The following is a 25,825-nucleotide window of genomic DNA, read 5'->3' as shown; positions in this document are numbered from 1 at the left end:
ATAATCAGTTGTGTGTCCTTTGTTCCTTATAACTGACTATAGTTTGCAAGAAAACAACGCTTTCAGAAACTTCAAGAAGTGAATTTCCAATTCTACAAAGTGACGACTGACTGCTAGATTTGCGTTTGACCAATGGGTGCTGGAAATGCGCTGTAGTGGAATTTAAAGGTAAAACTATACATTTTCAATAATACTAAGGTGAAAGAGAAGCAGTCATGTGCTTACCCTTGACATCATCCAAATCCAAGTCAAAAATCTGCCAGTAGCCTTTTCCAAGCAGACCAAACCACCAATCCTGTGTAGCTGTGTGTTCATTTGGCGGTGGAAACATGACTGCTTGGGAGGCCACGATATAACCGCACATGATGGTCAGCATAATTAGCATGAACCAGGCAATGTCCTTCATCTGGTATGAAATAAAACAGCATTGGGATGGCAGAAAAAAAGACTAAGCAACGGTTGATAACCGTCCAGTCAAACATAAGAACATTTGACAGTAAGATTTTAAGGAAATTAAACAAAAAGATGGGCTCTTTCATCGATTGTTTGACCTACAAGTTTCAGCAAATTGACAAACTGAAACAAAACAAACAAATAGACAAACTAACATATAAACACACTTCAAAAATATTAAACGTGACAATTTAAATTGTATAGGGTGGTATCGAAAGTTGTAAATTGATATGGGAACATTTTGGTTGACCAAAAGAAAAAAAGTCACATCAAGCAATATGAAAACATTTGGTGAATGTGTCCACCTGATACCTGGAGATAAACAATGAAAACGTTTACGCGATACCCGAAGACCGAAATGAGTCGCATTAATGTTGTCTCCGCGAATCTAATTTTGAGCTCATGTTCATGGTAAACATGTTTTACTATGCATCAAGAAAACAATTTTAAAAATGCAATGCAATCATTTTTTGAATCTGTTGTACAGTTTTTGTTCTTGATTACAAGTTTTAGAACTGTCATTACCACATTATTTCAGAACGGTTTACACTTCCACGTTCAAACCATAATTATACTGGTTGAACAAAATGTAAGTCAAACGAATTGAAAAATGAGGTTGACATAGTGCGACCTTGACTGCTGCGAAAAGCTGGATATGATGTCATCAAAGGCACTAATAAAAAAAATACCAAATTCTGGGTGTATAACCTGGTGGTATTCACATGGAAAGTTTACACACACACACACACACACACACACACACACACACACACACACACACACACACACACACACACACACACACAGATGCATACGTACATATCAAATTATAGTCTTTTTGGCGTTACGAACGTTCGCAAACGGAAAAGACCGTTTCTACGTCCATTCTCAGGTTATGTTTGCTCTGAGTAATCGAAAATTTCAATAATAAATTTTCATTTGATTAGTATACTTACCCGACTCACATAAAAGCATTGACGCAGTCGAAGATGCTATAGGTCTGAAAATGCTCTCCCGTCTACAGTTAAGGGAGGCAACCCTTCAAAGAAAAAGCTGCCTCAGTGCGTTAGTCAGTGCGCTACTCCCAGGGAGTTATCTCCCCTACGGGACATGCAGCGCCACCACCAGCTGACAGCACGTGGCTTATCATTGCGACTTTAATAGAATACATAGAAACTATATAGCGGGGCCGGTGGGAGGGTCTTAACTATGTAATTCGGGTAAGTATATTAATCAAATGAAAATGTATTATTGAAATTTTCGATTAAATTACATATTCTTACTCCGAATCACATAAAAGCAGATAGCTTTAACAAGGCGGTGGGAATCTATAGTATACCTTGGAACCTACTGTTAAGATCTCGAAAGGACTTGTCCCGCTGCCACCATGGCAGGGAGAAAACGTGAGCCATCCTGCCTGATGCCGGAGATGTCTCTGAAGCAAAAGTTCAGAAAAACATCTTCTGATTTCCAGTAAGCTGTGCAGAGGATCACAGTATTGATATACTCTGAAGTGGACTTGACCCGCTCCTGCTGTCACAAGGCGGGCGTAGAACGGGGGATGTCCTGTCTAGTTCCGACGACGTTTCTCAAAATTTATGAAACGTCGCCTGCCTTCTAAAAAGCTGTTCGTAGAACATCATAGAGTCCTCCTGAACTGAGGACTGCTAGAGGCGATGCCCAAGTTCTAGAATCGTGCACTCTTGCTGGTGCTGGAGGAAGGGCTGACTGTTCCCCCCCCCTTTTTTGTTTCTCACCACTCATAGATTTGCCTAATGATGGTAAAAGACCACCTAGATAGGGTCAATTTAGAGAAATATCCTTGTCACGTTTTCATTAGAAGTTAATTCTAAAAAGACGTGCGAACTTGACCCGATTCCAACCAAACTACTTATTCAAAACATCGACATCCTCCTCCCATCACTAACATAGTGAACGAATCACTCTCTTCTGGCGTTGTCCCCACGGAATTCAAAACCGCTTTAGTAAAGCCACTGCTGAAGAAAGCTTCTCTCAATTCCAACGAGTTGAAAAACTATAGACCCGTCTCAAACCTTCCTTTTCTATCGAAAATTCTCAAAAAACTTGTTCTCCGACAGCTTGCCTCATATCTCTCATCCCACAACCTTCTTAGTGCCCACCAGTCAGCCTATCGACCACGGCACAGCACAGAAACGGCTCTTCTTCGTATTTTGAATGATCTTCTGACCGCTCTAGACCAGGACAAAACATCCGTCCTCTTGCTTTTAGATCTATCTGCGGCTTTTGATACGATAGACCATGACATTCTCTTTTATCGTCTAGAGCACTAGTTTGGCATTAGCGAGATGGCTCTCTCTTGGATTCAAAATTATCTCTCAGACAGGAAACAGTTTGTTCTGATCGATGGCCAACAATCTGCTGAAACCTCTCTTGTGTTTGGTGTTCCTCAAGGTTCTGTGTTAGGCCCGGTGCTGTTCATTATGTACACAACACCGCTGACAACTCTCATAGAGAATCATTGTGTGCTACACGAAATCTTCGCAGATGATAAGCAGATCAATCATTCCGCATCACATGACAAGTACCCAGATTTGGTTCTGTCGCTACAGGAGTGTGTGAGAGATGTCGGGGCATGGATGGAAGAGAACAAACTCAAACTAAATGACGACAAAACTGAAGCCATGCGTTTTTCATACTCCACCCCTACCCATGCTAAGTCTATTTCAGAACTCCCACAGGCCATCTCTTTGAACAATATTGACATCAAGTTCTCGGATACATCCCGTGATCTCGGAGTCTTTTTTGACAAAGATCTTAGCATGAAACAGCATGTAGTCCAAACATGTAAAGCAGCGCGAATGGAGATCCGGCGTATAGGTTCCATTCGACAGTACCTTACCGAAGACGCAACCAAAAGACTAGTCTGTTCCGGCATACTCTCTAGATTAGACTACTGTAATTCACTGCTCGCTGAATGTCCCAAATCTGTCACCAAGCCCCTGCAACTAGTCCAGAACGCTGCCGCTAGACTCGTGTTTCGAACACCTATGAAACAAAGCGTCACGCCTCTACTCAAACAGCTACATTAGCTTCCAGTCCAACAAAGAATTAAATACAAGATCTGCTGCATTTTCTATCAAATTGCCGCGGGCACGGCTCCACAGTACCTGTCCGATCTCGTGCAGAAAAACAATCCTGAAAGGGTTGTCCGCTCTGCCTCCCAAAATAAATTTGTCAAAGCTCCTAAGTATCAGAGGGACGATCATGGTGGCCGCTGTCTTTCAGTCGCAGCTGATCATATCTGGAACAAACTCCCTTTGTCTCTACGTCTCAGTCCATCTCTGCCTTCTTTCAAAGCAAATCTCAAGACTCACCTCTTCAGAGAAGCATTCTATGATGATGTAGTTGTCGCGACCCTGTGAATGTGCACTTTCGGATGAACAATGTTTACTGTGTGTGTGTGTGTGTGTGTGTGTGTGTGTGTGTGTGTGTGTGTGTGTGTGCGTGTGTGTGGACATGTGTGTGTGTGTGTGTGTGTGTGTGTGTGTGTGTGTGTGTGTGTGTGTGTGCATCATAATTGTTGTGTATACTGAGAGTTCGTTCCTGTAAGAGCCTCTGGATTTTTGTAACATTTATGTTTGGTTTTTGGTTTTTGTTGTAAAGTGTTTATGATTGTGTTCTATTCCGCCAATTGCGTCATTCTGGTAATGATGTTGTTATTGCTTTTGTAAAGCGCTTTGTGTGTTCGAAAGCGCTATAGAAATCACCATTATTATTATTATTATTATGTTAAAGGATATAAGGAGCAACATTGTTGAATTTAGCAGTTGCATGCGAGACAGGTAGTGCGTGGCCTAAGGCCCTGAAGGGACCGTTGACCCAAGTCTGAGTGACCTGGCTAAAACACCTACTGAGCAGTTGCACTCTGGTGACCGGTGGGTGTTGGTCTGGTTAGATTAAAGCCAGAAAGTCTGGTCTAAACCTGAGTGAAATTGACCGTATAAGCTTCGTGAGTTACGTCTTCCGGACAACCGGAAAGAGCGTCAACCTCGCTGACTCTGTCTTGCTCCTGACGGACGAAAGAAGTGAAAACTTCTTGCAATCAGTGAAACCAGGAAGACAGCCATCACTCTAAAAAGAGAGCTGTGAGAGTTCAAAAGAAGAAGACGAACCTTGTCTTCAATAGAAAACGAGAGTTGTGAAGCTAGTATCAGTGTGAACAACGAACAAAAACCTGTGCGTCTACCTTTCGGATCGAACGAAGGGAGTTCCAGCCGACCAGGAGTGTAACCCTCCGGGGAGTGGAGCCCTGATGGGGTTGAGCTTGAGTAAGCAATATGCGTCCTCTCATATAAGATGGAACGAGATTCGCTAAACCCTCTCTTGGTTTAGGAACTACCTCCAGAACCGCTCTCAGACTGTCACCACTGATTCGTTCTCTTCTCAGCCTGTCCCTGTCCGCTTCGGCGTCCCACAAGGATCTGTCCTCGGCCCTGTCCTTTTCACCCTGTACACCCAACCCCTCTCCCTGGTCATCGAACGCCACGGCCTGAACTACAACTCCTTTGCCGATGACACGCAGCTCCAGAACAGCGCCAAGCCGGAGCACGTTGACGATCTCCTTGGATCCATCTCCAGTTGTTTCACTGACATCAAGAACTGGATGACTGAGAACAAGCTGAAGCTGAACAGTGAGAAGACGGAGGCCCTTCTCGTTGGAACACGACAGAAGATTGCTTCCCTCACTGTGACCGACCTCCAGCTGGATGACGCGACTGTTCCATTCTCCCCTGCTGTCAAGAGCCTTGGCGTCTTTCTCGACTCCACTCTCTCCATGCAGACACACATCTCCTTCATCATCAAGACCTGCTTTTTTCACCTACGACGCATCGCCTCCATCCGTCGCTACCTCACCCACGACGCCTGTGTCAAGCTGGTTGTCTCCCTCATCTTCAGTCGTCTGGACTACTGCAACTCCCTTCTGGCTGGCCTCCCCGCCTCATCCATTCATGGCCTACAACGAGTCCAGAACGCCGCTGCCAGGCTGACGTTGAGGAAGACGAAGCGAGACCACATCACCCCCCTACTTCGCTCCTTGCACTGGCTCCCTGTCAACACCCGAATCTCCTACAAACTGTCCACTCTGGTCTACAAGTGTCTCAACGACTCTGCTCCCGAGTACCTTCAATCCTCCCTGGACCTGTACACCCAGCCCTCCGACCGTCCCCTTCGTTCTGCTGCTGACCCTCTCCGCCTCCACATCCCTCGCTCGAAACTCGCATCTGCTGGTCAGCGTGCATTTCCCTCCGCGGGCCCCTCCGTCTGGAACTCCCTGCCGCTTGAGCTTCGCCAGAGCCCCTCTCTTGACGCGTTCAAGAGTAGGTTGAAGACTCAGTTCTTCCCGTAGCTGGCTGCGACTTTCATGCTCGACGTGATGTGTTGTGCCCCAAAAGACATTCTTGTGCTGTGCTCTGTGAGAGGTGTTTGCTATTGATGTGTACATTGTTGTTAAACAGTTGTTTGTTGTATGTTTACCAGGGTTTGCTAGTGTGTGATAGGGTTCGTGTCCGTCTGTAGATGTCAGTTTCTTTGTTAGTCCTGTGTTGACAACTCTTCGACAAGCGCTTAGAACTGTACCCACGGAATACGCGCTATATAAGCTTCATAAGCTTCATATTGATTGATTGATAATCAGAGAACCTGCGAGCCCGAAAATACAGCCCGATTAAACTTATACGATAGCCATGCTGCCATGCTGCCATGCTGCCATGTCGAGGAAGATATCTTCTTCCCGCGTGCGCTGAGAAACTGCGACGTTCCGTAAAACCTGTTAATGGGACCGCCCGTGGTGATCGCGCTAACAGGAGCACCGCTAAAACTGCGGTTCTCTTGCGGGCGCCGCGTATGCGGGCGCCGTGTATGTTTTGCACGCAGTACATAACCGGCTGGTTAATTGCGTATCGGAAATCGCTGCTCTAGGTGTTCCTAAGCGGTCACCCATCCTAGTACAGCCAAGTTGCTTAACTTCCGTGGTCGGCCAAGAACCGATGCTCAGAACATGGAAAGAGACGCCCGTGAAGGGGTCTGTGTCAGGAGGGTGTAGCTATAGGGAAACCCTGAGTTATCCAGTTCGGTTCCAACCACTGACTTGTCATGTGTTGAAACCAGCTCTGAATTGGAATAGACTTGATTCAGTCTTGAGCGGGTGAATCCTCGAGCGGCTTTAGTGCTAGCGGGAAAGGTTTTAGTGTAATTTTCCCTAGCGAGTAACCGCGCTGGATTCCAATTGACCTAGGATGGAAGCAAGAGTCCTAGTGGGCGCTTGCTGTAGTGTCGACATGGAAAGAACAGTGCCTAAGGTTTTCCACTCGTTATTGAGGAGGACGAACTCTCCAGGTGACCGTAAGAAAATCATGCCAAGGTATGTAAATCCTTGGGATGGTGTGAGCCCCGAAAGGGTCTAGGAGATAGAAGTCAGCTCTAGAGAGGCGCGACCTATCTCCTCACGGTAAGCGAGAGTGACGCCTGAGTACATGATACCAGATGGAGATTCTTCAAAACGGAAGTAAGCTCCATCCTCCTTTCCAGTCCGGAAATCGTCCTTCACCGAATGAGCAACCAAAGAAGATGCTTCAGAAGACGAGTCTGATCACCAGCTGATGACTGCATGTCAGAAGCCGCGACAGACGGGCAAAGACCGTAGCCTAGATTTCCGAAAGCGAAAGACTGATCGGCATAACCGGAAACCGGAAAGCCAACTGGCCGGAAGTCATCCTTCATCACTTCCTGCCTAGGCAGAGGAAGGTGATAAGAGGTGAAATCCATTTCCGGCCGAGAAACCGGAACCGGAACCATACTGGTTGCCGAAGCCGACGGCTGATGCAACTGCGGTGGACTGCGGCCGGAAGCCGTGGTGCCCGTAGGCCAGTCCCAGGTCCGACGCCGTTACGGCACCTGGATGTACGCTTACGGGTGGACCTGTTCTTCCGGTAAAAACCGGAAGCGCAGCAGCCACGGAAGCCGAAGGCTGGTGTGGCTGCTGACTTTGTACCGTATCCCTTGTGGCATGAGGACCGACGAAGGGCGTAGGTACAAACAAACCTTACAGGTCGTGACCCTGCATTGGCCGAGTCCCCGAAGAGACATGCCACCCCCCGAACCTCCACACAAGGTGGGAGATGGTAGAGGCCGGCCAAGAAGCGACCTTTCTCCCAAGAGAAATTGACTGGATGTACGAGTACGAATAGTCAGGTCGGAAGCACCGGAAGGGCGGGTGACAATGGCGGAAGCCACATCGGTGACGGAAGTTGAAGTCCCCAGCGTGGCAAGAGAACCCTTATCCCCGACAGCGGGGGGGGGGGGGGGGGGGGGAACTGCTCAGCGACGACAACCTCTCCTTCTGAAATTCGGAATGAACCGAAGTACGAATTTCTGGAATAAAAAAACCAAGAACACTTGCGACAAGAGCGCTATAGTCAGGTGGGGGGACAGGTATAGGATCAGACGAAGTACCAGCAGAAACACTGAAGCCATGTCCAGACTTGGACGCCGTTTTACGCTCTATGCGCCGCAGGCCGTTTTGTGCGTCGCGCGGGATTTGCCGAGTGGCCACACATCGAGACAAGAAGGTTCAGTTGCATTCGACTGCCGTGCCGCGAGTGGCTGACGTCATCGCTCTGGTTTGCTCTGATTGGTCAAATTTCCGTCGTTCTATGTCTGTGTCATAGAAATTAGAACACGCGCTATTCTTCTGCAAATAACGCTTCGCGATCATAGCACGCTGCGGCGCGCCGTTTTGAGCATAAGTCAAATGTGGACAGGGTCGGCCGGGAGTGTCTGGACAGGCCTTAAGTCCGCATGTGGATGAAATTGGTACCGCAACGGCGATATTTTCATTGTACGCTAAGTTTTGCTTAGTGCTTGGGATCTTGGTGTTATATCTCAGTTAAATGTATGCTTTGTATGCTTGTTGATTTGTGCTAGTTTATTCTATAATGAATTTGTAAAGCGCCTGGAGCCAATTGATGGGACTCGCGCTATAGACAAGTTATTTATTATTATTATTATTATTATTATTATTATTTAAGTTATTGAGACATCCCAGTGCACTAAGGGATTTATAGAGCAAATCGAGAAAATTCATTATTGAACGAAGCGCATAGCGCTGAGTTCAATAATTATTTTCGAGATTTGCTCTATAAATCTCTTAGTGCACTGGGATTGTTTCAATAACGATATTGTCAGTACCGCCAGAGAAAAAAGAAGATTCAAAACGCACATTTTGCAAAGCGCATTTGGATAGGCATAACTGTGTGGTCAGGTTTGTGTCACTGGATCTACTTTTGTGTGGGCTGTCTCAAGTGTGTCGTGCTTTTGTCACACGCAAACTCTTGTTTTAATTTCTGTTGGTAAATTCCAGTGAAGCGTTAAGCTAAAAAGTGATGACCTTTCACAGAGACCTCATTTAAACTCGGAGAAAAGACTGTACTCTTAATTATTTGCGATTCGAAACCTTCATCGAGCTTCGACAGATTGACTGTGCAGAGTGTTGCCCCTTGAATTGACTCCGGCCAAGGCCACGGTTAGCAGACTCGGATTTTCAAAGTAAATGTGGTATGTTTCTTCTGTTGTATCTTCACTCATCGGGGAGACTGGTACATATATATGAACCGTTATATATGAACCGTAAGAATGCTGTGAACCCTACACGTAGTATGTCCCCATCGTTTGCTTGTTCACATTTGCCTGCGAGGTTAATGTCGTCTGCTAGGGCGGCTAGGGCAAGCGAACCACGGCACTGCACTGCAGTCTCATTTCAAAAACAACAATTGCTCGTCTGCACGCATGATGCAGGCTGGTAATAAGTTTTATACATGGTAAGAACGTTCTTAACCCTACACGTTTTCGATTCCGATTGTTGTTGCCTTGAAATAATAATTCAGAAACCATTCATTTACTGAACTGATGCAGTCGTATTTCAGTGTAATCTAGTCTGCTACGTATATATTCCAAATGCTGATCTAGTTCAGTGGTACGTTATCGGAATAACACTTGTGTTTTCTGTTAGCTGCTGGGAATTGTATACTAACTCATCATTTGGTAATGTGGATAATAAGCTACAGCATAATTATGAGAAGATTCTTCGCAAGTCGAAACTGAAAAATAGACACAGCGGGTTCTATTTTTAGATAGTGGCAACTGTGGCACAGGCACATGCAATCTGTCAGAAAAAAACCACTTCTGCTTTAATTGAGAAGCAGGAATTTATAGTATTTTGGTATTGTGGAGAATATAAGCTACATGTCATTAATTAATTCTGAGGATGAGAGCACAGTCTCGCTTAGGCAAAGGGCGGAAGAATACGCTCTGTGGAAAAGTTAGCGCACTCCAAGAGTGCGCTAACAGTTTTAGCGCATCGCCATTAGCCAATCAACTGGTTCACATTAGTCATGTGACACCAGTACTTACTGACAATTATTATTATTATTATTATTATTATTATTATTATTATTATCAGACACATGAGCAATGGCTTCAGTCACCCTTTTAGAAGATGACCTGGCTGGTTTAGCCGTGCCCTTGACTTCCCCTTTTAAATTGCGTTTGAAAATATCTTTGTCAGCCATGCCGACTTATCCAAAATGGCGGACAAAAATGGCGACTGAAAATCACACAGTCAACACTGTGGTTAACTAACAGCAGCCAAATCAAACAAAATGCCAAAGAAAGATAAGAAAGGAACGGTCTCACCAAAAGGAAGACACAGGAGACGAAGTAGACGTGTGTGTGTGTGTGTGTTTGTGTGAAGGCGCAAATGGCATGATATTGTACTTTCATATATATTGCTTACTAACGATTATATATTTTGTAGTTACATTAAATGTGTGTGTGTGTGTGTGTGTGTGTGTGTGTGTGTGTGTGTGTGTGTGTGTGTGTGTGTGTGTGTGTGTGTGTGTGTGTGTGTGTAGAGCAATTCCGAGGAGAGTACTAGACCGATTTTCCTGAAGCTTCACATGAAAGTTCTTAGGTATGATATCCCCAGAAGAAAAAAAAATGTTTTCGATAAATGTCTTTGATGACATCATATCGGGCTTTTTGTGAAAGTTAAGGCGGCATTGTTACACCCTCATTTTTTGATCAAATTGATTGACATTTTGATTGACATTTTGGTCAAGCAATCTTCCACCAAGATCGGACTTTGGTATTGCATTTCAGCTTGGAGGCTTACAAATTAGTTGATGAGTTTGGTAATTATAAATCTGAAAATGCTAATAAAAATGAAAATTTTAGAAATCAATTCAAAACTAATGCCATCTTATTCGTTATTATATTTCCTGAATCCAAAATCATTATACATATGTTATATTATTTGGATTAAGAATAAGCTCAGAACATTAAAAATATGAAAATTCTAATGAACATTAAAAATTCGATTTAAAAACAATTTAATCTTATTTTTTATCATTTTCAGATACAAAGAATAGAGAAACGTGTCTGCACTGTGAAGCCCTATACGCTATTTCGATATACTAGCTCATGGGCGGACGAGGGGGGGGGGGGTTTCTGGGGTTTCCAGAACTCCCCCCCCCCCCCCAGCCAAAAAAAAATGTTTTTTTTGTTGGTTGAGTTTCAATTTTCGGGGTATTGATCAGTGACAAAATCTGCTGCCTGAAACTGGTAATGATCATTCTCAGAATGCACCATATTGCACCATTTTGCATCCTTTTTTTCAAACTTTTCCGGGGCCCATGCCCCCGGACCCCCCTAGCAAGCTAGGCGCTTTGGTCCTTGTTGTTTTATCTGAGTTACATGTATGCTTTGTATGCTTGTTTAATTTGTGTTAGTTTATTTTAGAATTAATTTGTATAGCGCCTGGAGCCAATTGATAGGACTCGCGCTATAGAAAAGTTATTTATTAGTATTATTATTATTATCATTATTTAGGTTATTGAGACATCACAGTGCGTCAAGAGATTTATAGCGCAAATCGAGAAAATGAATTATTGAACGAAGCGCGTAGCGGTGAGTTCAATAATGATTTTCGAGATTTGCTCTATCAACCTCTTAGTGCACTGTGATAGTTTCAATAACGGTATTGTCAGTACCGCAAGAGAAAAAAACAAGATTCACAACGCACATTTTTTTTAATTTTATTATTCTCTTTATTTATATAGCGCCTTATCCGAAGTTCAAAGCGCTTTATGCCGTGTGAGATGGAATTTTTTACACAATATGTCACGCATTCACATCGACCAGCAAACCTCAAGCCTGTTAGGCGAATGTTCACCTTTCCACACGGGTATTTGATGGACATTTTTATCTATGCCTATACAATTTTGTCAATCGTGGAATCTTTAACGTGCACACCCCAATAAAGTGTACACGAAGGGACCTCGGTTTTTCGTCTCATCCGAAAGACTAGCACTTGAACCCACCATCTAGGTTAGGAAAGGGGGGAGAAAATAACGGCCCGACCCAGGGTCGAACACGCAACCTCTCGATTCCGAGCGCAAGTGCGCTACCACTCGGCCACCCAGTCCCTACGCGCATTTGGATAGGCATAACAGTGTGGTCAGGTCGTGTTGGATCTACTTTTGTTTGTGCTGTCTCAAGTTTGTCGTGCTTTCTGTCACACACACACACTCTTGTTTTAATATTTATGTTGGTAAATTCCAGTGTAGCATTAATCTAAAAAGTGAAGTTCTTTCATAGAGACCTCGTCTTAACTCAAAGAAAGGGCTGTGAGCTTAGTTGTTTGTGATTCGAAACCTTCGCGCTTCGACCGATTGACTGTGCAGAGTGACGCGCCCTGATTTGACTCCCGGGTCTGTTCGAGCGTTAGCGCATTTTCAAAATAAATGTAGTATGTTTGTCGTGTTGTATGTACACTCATCGGGGAGTCTGGTACTGAATATCATTATGGACGGTACGAATGCTCAGAACCCTACACGTAGTATATCCCCATCGTTTTTTCCTTCACATTTGCCAAACATGTTAATTTGCTGAGCGTTTAAAAGCGGGTTTCATGTCGTCTGCTCGAACCAGTCTTATTTCCAAAGGTAAATGTCTCGTGTTGCATCTGAACTCATGAGGGAGGCTGGTAATAATTAAGTCTATCACATGGTAGCAACGTTCTGAACCCTACACGTTTTCGATTCCGATAGTTGTTGCCTTGAAATAATAATGTAACAAGAAGAGCAAACGCTCGATCGAGTCACTTTCGCAGTTCTGAATATTATATGAGGCATCAGATGGACAGGAAGAAATTGCTATTCACAACACAATACAGATGTAAATAATTTGATGTAAAGAATAATCCTATAAAGTTTGAATCAAATCCGATGAATAGTTTCAGAGATATGATATTTCAATTTTTTTCCTTCAAGACATACCTGTGACCTTGAAAAAGGTCAAAGGTCACCAAAGCAGACGTCAAAGTGTAGAGGTCACTGGGAGTCACGTTCACATAAAATTTGAGCCCGGTCACTTTTATAGTTTCCGAGAAAAGCCCAACGTTAAGTTGTGTGTTGCCGAACAGAAAAGGCTAGTTATCTCCCTTGTTTTTCTGATAACGTTCGTAAAAGGCTACAGATGTAAATACTTTGATGTAAAGAATAATCCTACAAAGTTTCAATCACATCCGATGAACTTTGTCAAAGATATAAAATGTCTAATTTTTCCTTTGACGCTGACCTGTGACCTTGAAAAAGGTCAAAGGTCAACGAAACCATCGTTAAAGTGTAGAGGTCATTGGAGGTCACGACTAAACAAAATATGAGCCGGATCGCTTTGATAGTTTCCGAGAAAAGTCCAACGCTAAGGTGGTGTCTACGGACGGCCGGCCGGCCGGACGGCCGGCCGGCCGGACAGACTAACACTGACCGATTACATAGAGTCACTTTTTCTCAAGTGACTCAAAAACCATTCATTTACTGAGCGGATGCAGTCGCATTCTCGTGTCGTCTGCTACGTATGACAGAGTCGATCGAATCACTGAGTCGACTTCAACATGCTGATCTAGCTGGTACTTTATCGGAAAAACACGGGTGTTTTCTGTTAGCCGCTGGGAATGTCAAGCTAAATCATCATTATGTTAATGTGGAGATAATAAGCTGCTTGTCACTTAAAATGAAAGATTAGAAGAATCTTCTCAGGTGGAAAGAAGGCACAGCATCACTCAGTCACTGTGGCACAGGCGCATGAAATCTGTCAGAAAAATATTTCTGCCTTTAGCCGCAGAAAATTTAGCATCATTTGGTAATGTGGAGAAGATAAGCTGCATGTCACTAACACCGAGGAAGAGAAGAATCTTCTCAAATCGAAAGAAGGGACACAGCCTCGCTGTGGCAAAGGGCAGAAGAATACGCTCTCTGGAAAAGTTAGCGCACTCCAAGAGTGCGCTAACAGTTTTAAGCGCATTGCCATTAGCCAGTCAACTGTTTCATATCAGTCATGTTACACCAGTACTTACTGACAATTATTATTGTCAAAAAACACATATAACTCACAAACACACAGACAATCTGACAGACACTCGCTTTTGCTCGAAACATACCGATTGAGCCATCATAACGAGAAATATGCCAAGTTCCTTGAAGAATAGAAGAAGTTGTAGAAGCCGGATGAAGAAAAGGAAAATGTCTACCGCAAGGCAGACTCTCCCAGTAGCACGAAGGACTTCGTTTTCGTGGAACACAAGGAAGCCAAAAAAAAACAGCACGATGCTTGCACATTCCAGAAGATTCCAGGCGTTCGTTTTGTACGAGTGGAACATTTCAGACCATTCACATGAGAATGGTTCGTTTTTCACAGGATCCCCTGCACACAGCTACAGACAGACACACACACACACACACACACACACACACACACACACACACACACACACACACACACACACACACACACACACACACACACACACACACAAAGTGAATACATACTTTTTTGGAATAAAGCTAAATCAAAAGGAAGTGCAAGATTAAGATTCTATTCAAATATATGTGATACATATGAAATTCAGTCATATCTGACAATGATAGAAAATCGAAATCACAGGACAGCTTTAAGTCGATTAAGAACCAGCTTTAAGTCGATTAAGAACGATTAAGAAATACCGCCGCCGAAGTAAGGGTACCAGTAGTCACAATCTAAAAAATAGAAACTGGAAGACATCATAACATCCAAAGAGAAAATCGTTTGTGTATGGTATGTAACATTGTTGAAGATGAATATCATCTTCTGGATGAATGCGTAAAATTCCATGAAAGTAGAGAAAAGTTTAAAAAAGACGTGACTAATATTGATGTAGATTATATTAATTATAAACCAAGTGAAATATTTATGGACAAAGATGTTCAAATATGTCTCGGAAGGTTTGTCGCAGAATGCTTTAGAATTCATAGCAATGTGTCAATAACCTTTTTGGTTTGAGGACAATAAACATTTGTTCTTGTTCTTGTTCTTGTTCACACACACACACACACACACACACACACACACACACACACACACACACACACACACACACACACACACACACACGCTCATATATAGTCATCGAAAGATCGCATATAAACTGAGCAATAAAATTATTGCACCCATTTTCGTACCCCAACTAAAACATGTATTCCCGTGTCATTTTATTCAATTGGCTATCTGGCACACTTTTCGGATCAAACATTTCTGTTTTAGGTATTACGTGACCGCCGCCGAAGTAAGGGTACCCCCAAATTCGACATGACAAAAACGTCAGGTACCAATTAAAAAATCGACACAAATTCAGAATAGGCTTCACTCGGCAACGTTTACATACGATGAAAAAGCCAAATAAAATATCTATTCAGAACAGGTTGTTTTGTTTTGCTAACTTGTGTATCTCTTGTGTAATGACATTTCTACTGATGCAGGTGTGGAGCGCATGAGCAGTAGAATAACAAAGGTTTTTGCGTTCATTTAGATGGGTGCAATGACAAACAGTTCTGTATTTCAGTAATGTCCAAATGGATTGCTTTGAAACTTTCAGGATCTGAAGTCGACATACGAGACTTACACTGGGTAACATTTTGGAGCATTGCATGTTCGTACTCAGATGTTATGCGCTCTTCCAGAAAATGTTTTTAAAACCCTCATAGGTTTGTGGATTTACATCCCAAAATGTTATGACTTTGCACGCATACAGACAAATGGTTGGTAAAAGAACTGCCAAAGTTTCATATGAGTATAACCACTGACGGACATGTGCTGGCCATGTAAAAACACATGGGCAAATATGGAACGTTCAAGCTGTTTGCTATTGAGGTCGGTCAACGCTCAGTGCCTATCAAAACATGCTGCGGTCACAGTTGACTGGACATCGCTGTCGCACTGCAATCCTCGAAGCAAATTGATCGTGTTTACATGACTAGCAAACGTAAACTAGTGATTGTACTTCAATGAAACTTTGGCAGTATTTTTAACACTCATCTGTCGGTATGCATGCAAAGTCATGAATTTTTGGGATGTATGACTTTAAACTTATGACACCTTTTTAAACATTTTCCGGAAGATTGCATACCATCTCAACAGATATATGTAACGATGCGAAATGTTACCGGACGTACGTCGCGTATGTCGACTTAATATCCTGAAAGCTTCAAAGCAATCCATTTAGACATTACTGAAATACAGCGCTTTTTGTCATGATTTTGGGGGTACCTTTACTTCGGCGGCGGTCACATGATACCTATAACATAAATCTTTGATCCAAAAAGTGTGCCATTTAGCCAAGTGACAGGCCTTTAATGGCATATCAAGTTTGAATGAAATTACACTTTCTTTCTTTCTTTCTTTATTTGGTGTTTAACGTCGTTTTCAACCACGAAGGGTTATATCGCGACGGATGAAATGACACGGGAATGAATGTTTTAGTTGGGGCACAAAAATGGGTGCAATAATTTGTTTGCTCAGTTTAGATTTTGAAACCGCAATACCAAACCCAGCATCCCGGGACTATAATTATAGACCCTGTGCTACTTTTGAGGGGGAAACGACAACGTTGTTTTATGTACATGATTTCCGTTTTTAGGCTTACTATAATAGTTTAGAGGGTTGGGTTCATTGTGTAGAACTAGAACTTGAATCACTTGAGTAACATTCTGTACCCGCCAGTTATTCAAATTGGTAAAATAATCATGTAGAAAGTGATGTTAACAAAAACGACGACTTTTTGTTCTTTTGCCCTTAAAGGTAATTTGCTTTATCCTGTATATGACAAAGAGACCACGCATCATTAAGAGATGAATATTATTTTTGGTTGCAAATTGAGATGAGTTACACCAAAATAATTGGGGTTCTGTGACCTGTTCTAAATAAACGTGTGTCTTAAAACTAAAATTTAATGTCCGTACTTTAGACACGACTGCCTAATTACATAAATAAATGCTTGTTTGGTAAAAGTTTGTCGTCTTACAACATTTTAAAATGTACATGGGACCAAGACCAACCACTTTACACACATATTACGTCATTCTGGCAGTCCAAATAAGTTTACTGGTTTTTTTTAAAATAATGCTATTCAGATTGAATATCAGGGTTGCTTGACTTTTTTCCGCAAGCATAAGTCTAGCGTATATCAGAATATATGAGGTCTATTTTCAAATAATTCGTTTTCATTTGGGAAACTTGCTTTGGAAATGGAGGAAATGACAGTTAAATTAAGAATGGTTTGTTCTGATCTTCCTAAACGTGAAGTCTCTCCTTTGCCTCATTGATTCAATTGAAGGCTATTTTCGCTCGTACGTTTACGTTTTTAGATATCAGCTCTAGTATTTTCATACCTGTTTCATTTCTTCAAAACCGATGTCAGCCACCCAAACAGCAAGCACAATAAATACAGGTGTGATGGTCTCCTCCAGGTCAAACAACAGCTCATAGGAGAACAACAGCAGAAATACGATCTGAAGAAACTGAAACATAATAAGCAGCATATTAACAACAAAATAATACAACCTTAAACATGTCCACATTTTTTGGATGGTGAGAAAATAACTTGTTGTGATTTAAATTGTGTTTTGAATAACGATTTAGATAGTGTAAGTGGAGAAAAGCATAGAACGGTTGATCCGGTAAATGTCCAGCAATTTTTAGATAATAATGTTTTGAATGATATATGGCGCCTGTTTCAAACAGATAAAAAGAAGTTCTCCTGGAGCAACTGGTCTAAGAAAATTCAACGTATGCAACAAATAACTGTTAATTGGTCCAAGATAAACTTAAGTATACAAGGTAACATTTGTATTGGTAAAACTTTTCTTATAACTCAGTTCGTTTATATTTTCCAGTCCTTAGCAGTGCCTTATCATGTTTTACATGGACCGGGAGAGAGCAATCGGGCAATTGCAAGCTGGAAATCGCCCAGCTCCCATTGCAAATGTCATGGGCGTGGCAACCTCGACCATCTGTCGTCTGTGGACCCGATTCCAAGCCAGCGGCAGCACCCGGGATGGCGCTAGAAGCGGACGACCTCGTGTGACTACTGCTCGCCAGGACCGGGTCATCTACCGTCAGCACCTGCGCCAACCGTTCCTCCCGGCTACAGAAACCTCCAGGAACACCTTTGGAACCCATGGCGCTCCCATCTTGGGCACCACGACACGACGCCGGCTGTCAGCCAACCACCTGTACTGCAGGCGCCCTGCTCGCCGCACATTGCTTACTGCACAGCACAGGCAGCAGCGACTGCAGTGGGGACATGAACTCCTCAACTGGAACCAGCGGCAGTGGCGGGACATCCTTTTTACGGACGAAAGCCGCTACTGCATCAGCCACGCGGACGGCCGCATCAGGGTGTGGCGAAGACGCAACATGAGGTACGCCGCCAACAACCTCCTGCAACACAACGCCTGGGGAGGCCCCAGCGTCATGATCTGGGGTGGGATAGGCCTCAACCATCTTGTGGGCCCCGTGGTCTTCCAAGGCATCGGCCCTGGGCGCGGAAACGGCGTTAATGCACAGCGGTACATCAACCAGGTCCTGGGACCCACAGTCGTGCCGTACTTTCAACTCCACGGCAACCTTACCTTTCAGCAGGACAACGCTCGCCCCCACACTGCGAGGGCCACCACGGCCTTCCTGCAGCAGAACAACATCAGGGTGATGCCCTGGCCCTCCCTGAGCCCGGATATGAATCCTATTGAACACTTATGGGACATTTTGCAAAGGGAGCTGAATGCCTTCCATCCGAGGCCAACAACCGCACCCCAGTTGGAGCAGGCCATCAGGCAAATCTGGACCACCATCAACATGACCACTGTCAACCGCCTGGTGCGCTCCATGAGAGCCAGATGTCAGGCCCTTGTCAACGCCAATGGGGGACACACGCGTTCCTGAGCCTGGCGGTGAGAACTTTCTTTCGGTAACTTTTTTTTGTTAGTGACAATCAAAGAACATTGCCCTAAGATGCTTTGTACCAATTTTCGTGAAATTCGTTCGATTCGATCTCGTCAAAATGAAATGCCAAAGAATAAGATTAAATTTCTTGAAATTTCAACTTGCGTTTCTTTTGGAGTTCAGTATATTATTGACTTGGCTTGATAATAAACAAGTCGCGTAAGGCGAAAATACAACATTTAGTCAAGCTGTCGAACTCACAGAATGAAACTGAAAGCAATGCAATTTTTCAGCAAGACCGTATACTCGTAGCATCGTCAGTCCACCGCTCAAGACAAAGGCAGTGAAATTGACAAGAAGAGCGGGGTAGTAGTTGCGCTGAGAAGGATAGCACGCTTTTCTGTACTACTCTTCGTTTTAAATTTCTGAGCTTGTTTTTAATCCAAACATATCATATCTATATGTTTTTGGAATCAGGAACCGACACGGAATAAGATGAAAGTGTTTTTAAATTGATTTCGACAATTTAATTTTGATAATAAGTTTTATATTTTTAATTTTCAGACCTTGTTTTTAATCCAAATATAACATATTTATAAGTTTTTAGAATCAGAAAATGATGAAGAATAAGATGAACGTAAATTTGGATCGTTTTATTACAAAAAAATGTTTTTTACAACTTTCAGATTTTTAATGACCAAAGTCATTATTAATTTTTAAGCCACCAAGCTGAAATGCAATACCGAAGTCCGGCCTTCGTCGAAGATTGCTTGGCCAAAATTTCAATCAATTTGATTGAAAAATGAGGGTGTGACAGTGCCGCCTCAACTTTTACAAAAAGCCGGATATGACGTCATTAAAGGTATTTATCGAAAAAAAGAAGAAAAAAAAACGTTTGGGGATATCTTTCCCAGGAACTCTCATGTAAAATTTCATAAAGATCGGTCCAGTAGTTTGGTCTGAATCGCTCTACACGCACGCACAAACACACACACACACACACAAACACACACACACACACACACACACACACACACACACACACACACACACACACACACCACGACCCTCGTTTCGATTCCCCCTCTATGTTAAAACATTTACTCAAAACTTGAATAAATGTAAAAAGATTTTTGTGTGAAAAAAGTGATTTCACACCTGTATTATTGAAGGACCAATGCATTTGGAACAATATGAAAATACACTATAAAAAGAAATGTTTATTGTTTAAATATTTTATTAATATCATATTTTGTATGTAAAGGATGTTATGAATGAAAACGGTGTTAGTATTTCATTTGAAGAGTTAAGTCAAAAAGTGGGTTATAAACCATCCAGACAGTTTGAATATAATGCATTATGCACAGCACTGAAATCAAGATTGATAAACATATTACCTTATCAATATTTTTCAATGCAGGATTTCATTATTAAATTTGATAATGTAACACCAAAACATGTTTAGTTGATTATGATGTTCAGACTCCGAGTGCCTGTACTTTTTAGAAAAGAAAATATGTTATTGATTTGGAAAAAAAGAAATTTCACTGGTTATTGGCTGTAAAATGTAAAAAAAAAAAGAAGAAAGATTACGTCTGTTGCACTGGAAGATATTGCATAGAGTTTACCCAACAAATATTTTAATAGATAAGATTGGATTACGAACATCGAATAGGTGTGAGTTTTCTAAAGAATTGGATACCATTCAACATTTCTTTTTTTTTATTGCCAAGAGGTGATTAAGGGTTGGAAGGTGTGTGAAGACTTTGTTTATACGAAAACTGATGTCAACCTAATCCTGAATGAAAAAAATGTTATAATTTGGATATTTCAGGGAAGATTTAAAAACTGATTATATTTATTTTGTGAATTATTGTGTTTTGATTACGAAAATGACCATTGGGAAATTTAAATATGGTGACAAGTCGGATTTGGCGGTATTAACAGAATGGGAGTTAAACCTTAGAAGTAAATTTAGGGTATATATTATTAATATATATATTTTTTTTAATTAAGATTATAATTGATATGATAGTTGTTTATTTATTGTTTAATTGAAAATATAAGAATTGAAAATATAAGAATTTGAGTAAGGAAAAGAAATTACCTATGAAGAAGGATGCTCATCGCCCAAAAAAAGAAAAAAGAAAAGATCCAAAAAAAAAATGGCAAAAAAATAAAGTTTGAAGCATCGTGCTTGCAACTGAGGTAAAAAAAACAACAACAACAAAAAAAAACCATGTCAACATATTTTGGGAAATGTGTGACATTATGCACACCTTCGAAGAGATAAATAACGGTAGCAGTCGGCAAAATGATCAAGTCTCGTAAAGCGAAACCACTACCGTAAACTACCTTGTATACGCTCATCCACCCCCCCCCCCCCACTCTGCACCAATGTTGCCCAAAAGTTGGAGGTGGGCGTTAACTGGGTTCTATTCCCTTTAGAGGGGCAGGTCTTTTGCTAGAATAACGATATTCTGTTCACTTGGCATGGAAGTGCTCAAAGAATGCGTTATTGCACAGAACGTTCCTCTCTCTCTCTCTCTCTCTCTCTCTCTCTCTCTCTCTCTCTCTCTCTCTCTCTCTCTCTCTCTCTCTCTCTCTCCCTCTCTCTCTCCCTCTCTCTGTCTCCCTCTCTCTCTCTCTCTCTCTCTCTCTCTCTCTCTCTCTCTCTCTCCCTCTCTCTCTCTCAAGCCCGTCACACAAGGAGGGAGAGCTCAGCAAAGCAGCCGTGTGGGACCTAGCAAGAACAGCAACAGACCTACCACCAGGTCACAGTCAGCCTCACAGGACAAAAGCGGACGCAGCAAACAGTCGCGCTTTCTCCGTGACTGGATGACGACACCCCCAGCTGGAACGAAAGATGTCATGACACAACAGCCAGAAGGGACTGCCAAAGGTGGTAAGCAATGAAGGCAAGGACCTGACCTGCTGACAGGGCAACCAGTCACCAATTATAGAGTCGCTATTGTCATTGTCCACTTTAGTCTTTGTTGCCGATCAGTTTGTGTTTTGTGTCTTGCGTACGTTTTGCCGATCGCTTTATGTTTGTGTAATGTCATTATGAAGTGATTCTGATAAGCGAGTTACATTTGTGTTGCTGGAGTGAATTGTGGTGTCATCTGCAAAAAGTTCACATACATTTTGAATATGTAGGGGGAGGTAATTAATGTATATAGAGAAGAGGAGGGGTCCTAAAACCGATCATTGTGGTACACCGTATTTTACTTCTTGCATGCTCGACGCCGAGGCGTTTGTTAGTACAGTCTGTTGTCTGCCGGTGAGAAATGAACTAATAAGTTTGACAGTTTCGATTCCGACGCCATACAATGCAAATTTTCATTGTAGAGAGAGAGAGACAGACAGACAGAGAGAGACAGACAGAGAGAGAGAGAGACAGAGAGAGAGAGAGAGAGAGAGAGAGAGAGAGAGAGAGAGAGACAGAGATTACCATCCGGACGAAGTATCCAACCAAAGGCGTGAACACCGTGCACAGAGAAGACCAACAGTCTGCATGTCTGTCTAAGATACGCTGCACAAAATAAAATAACTTAAGTGGTGGAATAATGATGATGGAACTTCATTGTACAAGGATATATGTTTGAGGACTTGCTTTATCTTACAACCGGTCCTTACATCTAAATAATACAAAATTCCAATTATTGAGAAACAGAAAAGTAGGTAAGCAAGCCAACAAGCAAACAAACCAACAAAGTAGCCAAGCAACCAACAAATATACAAACACTCAAACAAACAACCAGACACATGCCCAATCAAACAAACAAACATCAAAATAAAACACATGTTTTCAAGACAATACACATATTTCTAAATAAAGATCATTTCTACCAGCATTGACGTTCATTTAGGAATGTAAAAATGCATCTGTTTAAAGCTACAACCATATAAACTTGGCCAAAAAATTATTGCAACAATTTTCGCACGCTCAGAAAAGCGTCAAACCACAATCCATTTTAATTGAACTGTATATGCTGAAAAAGGTAATTATGTCTACTGTTCATATCATTTGTTCGATCGGTGGTACTTTGTATAGGCATCCCGTGGCAGCCTGTCAAACAAGGTCACCCTTAAAATCGACCTGACAAAAACCAATGCCCCGTATTTTAAAATCTGCAAAAAATCAGTATGTGCACTTACCAAGCACTTCTGACTACCATTGGAAAGGCCATTCGATTTCCTGTTCAGATCATTAATTTTTGTTTCATGCACCTTACGTCTTTAGTATATGTGTATAGCCTTTTGTCAAAGGCGGTAGGTGTCAACCGTTTCAGAGGCCAAAAAAGGCATGTTTTGCGGCCATTTTTGAGGGGGTCCTCCACTGAGAGAGCCATATCTGCTCAAGTTCCCAATGAATTGCTTTGCAAATTTCAGAAGTTATGACCAATAGGCTGACCAGACTTTGTGTGGATTTTTGTGAACGTGTATATCAAGCGCGCGTGTCGTATTACGTAACTTTTCCGAAAGATCTAAACAAATATTCTTATTAATTCAGGGTTTAAGGACAACAAATCGTGACTTTGCATGCGAAGCAAAAAATGGTTGAGGCATATGGTGCCAAAGTTTCAGGCAGATCTGAGTGCTGGTTTACATTTGCTGGAGATGAGAACACGCAAGAAAAATTATCTATCACCGTCAATGGTACCGTATACAGCCGCTGGAGAGACTAACAGTTCTAAGCCTGTGGCTGTGCTTGGTTGTGGTTATTTTTAGCCGGAGCACTGTGTTCCGTGCGATACACGCTTTGGTGATTTAATGATCGTAAGAGTGTGCGGCGGGCGCGCGGTAGTGTGTGTGTGTGTGTGTGTGTGTGTGTGTGTGTGTGTGTGTGTGTGTGTGTGTGTGTGTTTATGCGTCATTTTTTTACATTTAGTCAAGTTTTGACTAAATGTTTTAACATAGAGGGAGAATCGAGACGAGGGTCGTGGTATGTGTGTCTGAGTGTGTGTGTGTGTGTGCGTGTGTGTGTGTGTAGAGCGATTGAGAGTAAACTACTGGACCGATCTTTATGAAATTTTACATGAGAGTTCCTTGGTATGATATCCCTGGACGGTTTTTTATTTTTTTTCGATAAATGTTTTTGATGACGTCATATCCGGCTTTTTGTAAAAGTTGAGGCGGCACTGTCACACCCTCATTTTTTAATCAAATTGATTGAAATTTTGGCCAAGCAATTTTCGACGAAGGCCGGACTTCGGTATTGCATTTCAGCTTGGTGGCTTAAAAATTAATTAATGACTTTGGTCATTAAAAATCAGAAAATTGTAATTAAAATTATTTTTTTATAAAACGATCCAGATTTACGTTAATTTTATTTGTCATTTTCTGATTCCAAACACATATAAATATGTTATATTCGGATTAAAAACAAGGTCTGGAATTTAAAAATATAAACATTATTATCAAAATCAAATTTACGAAATCGATTTACAAACAAATTCATCTTATTCCTTGTCGGTTCCTAATTCCAAAAACATATATAATATATGATATGTTTGGATTAAAAACACACTCAGAAAGTTAAAACGAAGAGAGGCACAGAAAAGCGTGGGTACAGAAAAGCGTGCTATGCAGCACAGCGAAACCACTACCGCACTGAACAGGCTCGTCAGTTTCACTCCGTTTTGCACAAGCGGCGGACTACGGTCATTGTGAAAAATTGCAGTGCGTTCAGTTTCATTCTGTGAGTTCCACAGCTTGACTAAATGTAGTAATTTCGCCTTACGCGACTTGTTATTGTGTGTGTCAGAGAGAACGAGTGAAAGAGAGAGAGAGAGAGCGAGGGAGACATAGAGAGAGAGAGAGAGAGAGAGAGAGAGAGAGAGAGAGAGAGAGAGAGAGGGAGAGGGAGAGGGAGAGGGATGGAGACAGAGAGAGAGAGAGAGTGTGTGTGTGTGTGTGTGCGTGTGTGTGTGTGTGCGTGTGTGTGTGTGTGTATGTGTGTGTGTGCGTGCGTGTGTGTCTTTGTGTGTGTCTTTGTTTGTGTGTGTGTGTGTCCGTGTCGGTGTGTGTTGGTGTGAATGTGGGCGTGCATGCATCCTTGCGTGAATGTATACATGAAATAGAGAGTCAGAGGAAGTCAAAAAAGCTACAATGAGAGAGAAAGAGAGACGAGGCGCATGCGATTGAGACAGAAACAGAGGTAGAGAGAGAGTGACAGGCACACACACACTCTCTCTCTCTCTCTCTCTCTCTCTCTCTCTCTCTCTCTCTCTCTCTCTCTCTCTCTCTCTCTATCCCCCCCCTCTCTATCTGTCTCTCTCTAACTCAATCTCACTGTCTCTAACACGCACACACACACACACACACACAATCGGCACAAACAGACTCATACACACACACACACGCACACACAAACACGCACGCACACACACCCACGGCCTCTCTTTCTCTCTCTCTCTCACTCAGTCTCTCTGTCTCCAACACACATATTATCATGAACAGACTCAAACGCACACACACTCACACACTCACACACACACAAACACACACACACACACACACATACATTCACACACTACCGCGCTTGCCGCAGACTCTTATAACTATCAAATCAGCATAGCGCTCTAGCTAAAAATAACCTCAGCACAGGCTATTACCCGCTATTACGAGCTCGTCGTGTGACAGAGTTTTCTTGCACACGAGACTGTAGATGTTTCACGACGGCTTCAGCCGGAGTGAAACAGCAGCAGTCGAGTGTGCAAGAAAACTCTCTGTCACACGACTAGCTCGTAATGGCGATTATGTCTCACAGCATAGGCATAGAAAGATATAAATGAGTTTTTGGGGACGAAATAACAGGCACAAAACCAGACTGACAACACAATTGCCTTTTCACACATACCGTACACACGCATGCGCGCAGAAGATAGATCCAATTCGTTTCGTGTCTTTTTCTGGTTGAATGCATTTAACAAAGTATCAACCAACGTTTCTGAATCTTTCAATGAAAAAAATAAACTTTTTTTGAACCAAACAGCACAAACCAACGAAAGCTAAA

The 25,825-nt window shown here is 42.4% G+C and overlaps 1 long non-coding RNA gene across 1 annotated transcript; it reads right to left on the bottom strand.

Moving 5' to 3' along the window:
* Positions 1 to 231: 231 nt before the first annotated feature.
* On the bottom strand, positions 232 to 22,351 carry LOC138956877 (uncharacterized). The gene is made up of 4 exons (XR_011452852.1): positions 22,259 to 22,351; positions 17,253 to 17,381; positions 13,991 to 14,263; positions 232 to 406 (listed from the first exon to the last, which is right to left on the bottom strand). It is a non-coding gene; the product is annotated as an uncharacterized lncRNA (long non-coding RNA).
* Between the last annotated feature and the right edge of the window lie 3,474 nt (positions 22,352 to 25,825).

Source organism: Littorina saxatilis, unplaced genomic scaffold (assembly GCF_037325665.1).
Source record: "Littorina saxatilis isolate snail1 unplaced genomic scaffold, US_GU_Lsax_2.0 scaffold_178, whole genome shotgun sequence".
Classification (NCBI taxonomy): Eukaryota; Metazoa; Mollusca; class Gastropoda; order Littorinimorpha; family Littorinidae; genus Littorina; species Littorina saxatilis.
This window is presented reverse-complemented; position numbering and strand designations above follow the sequence as displayed.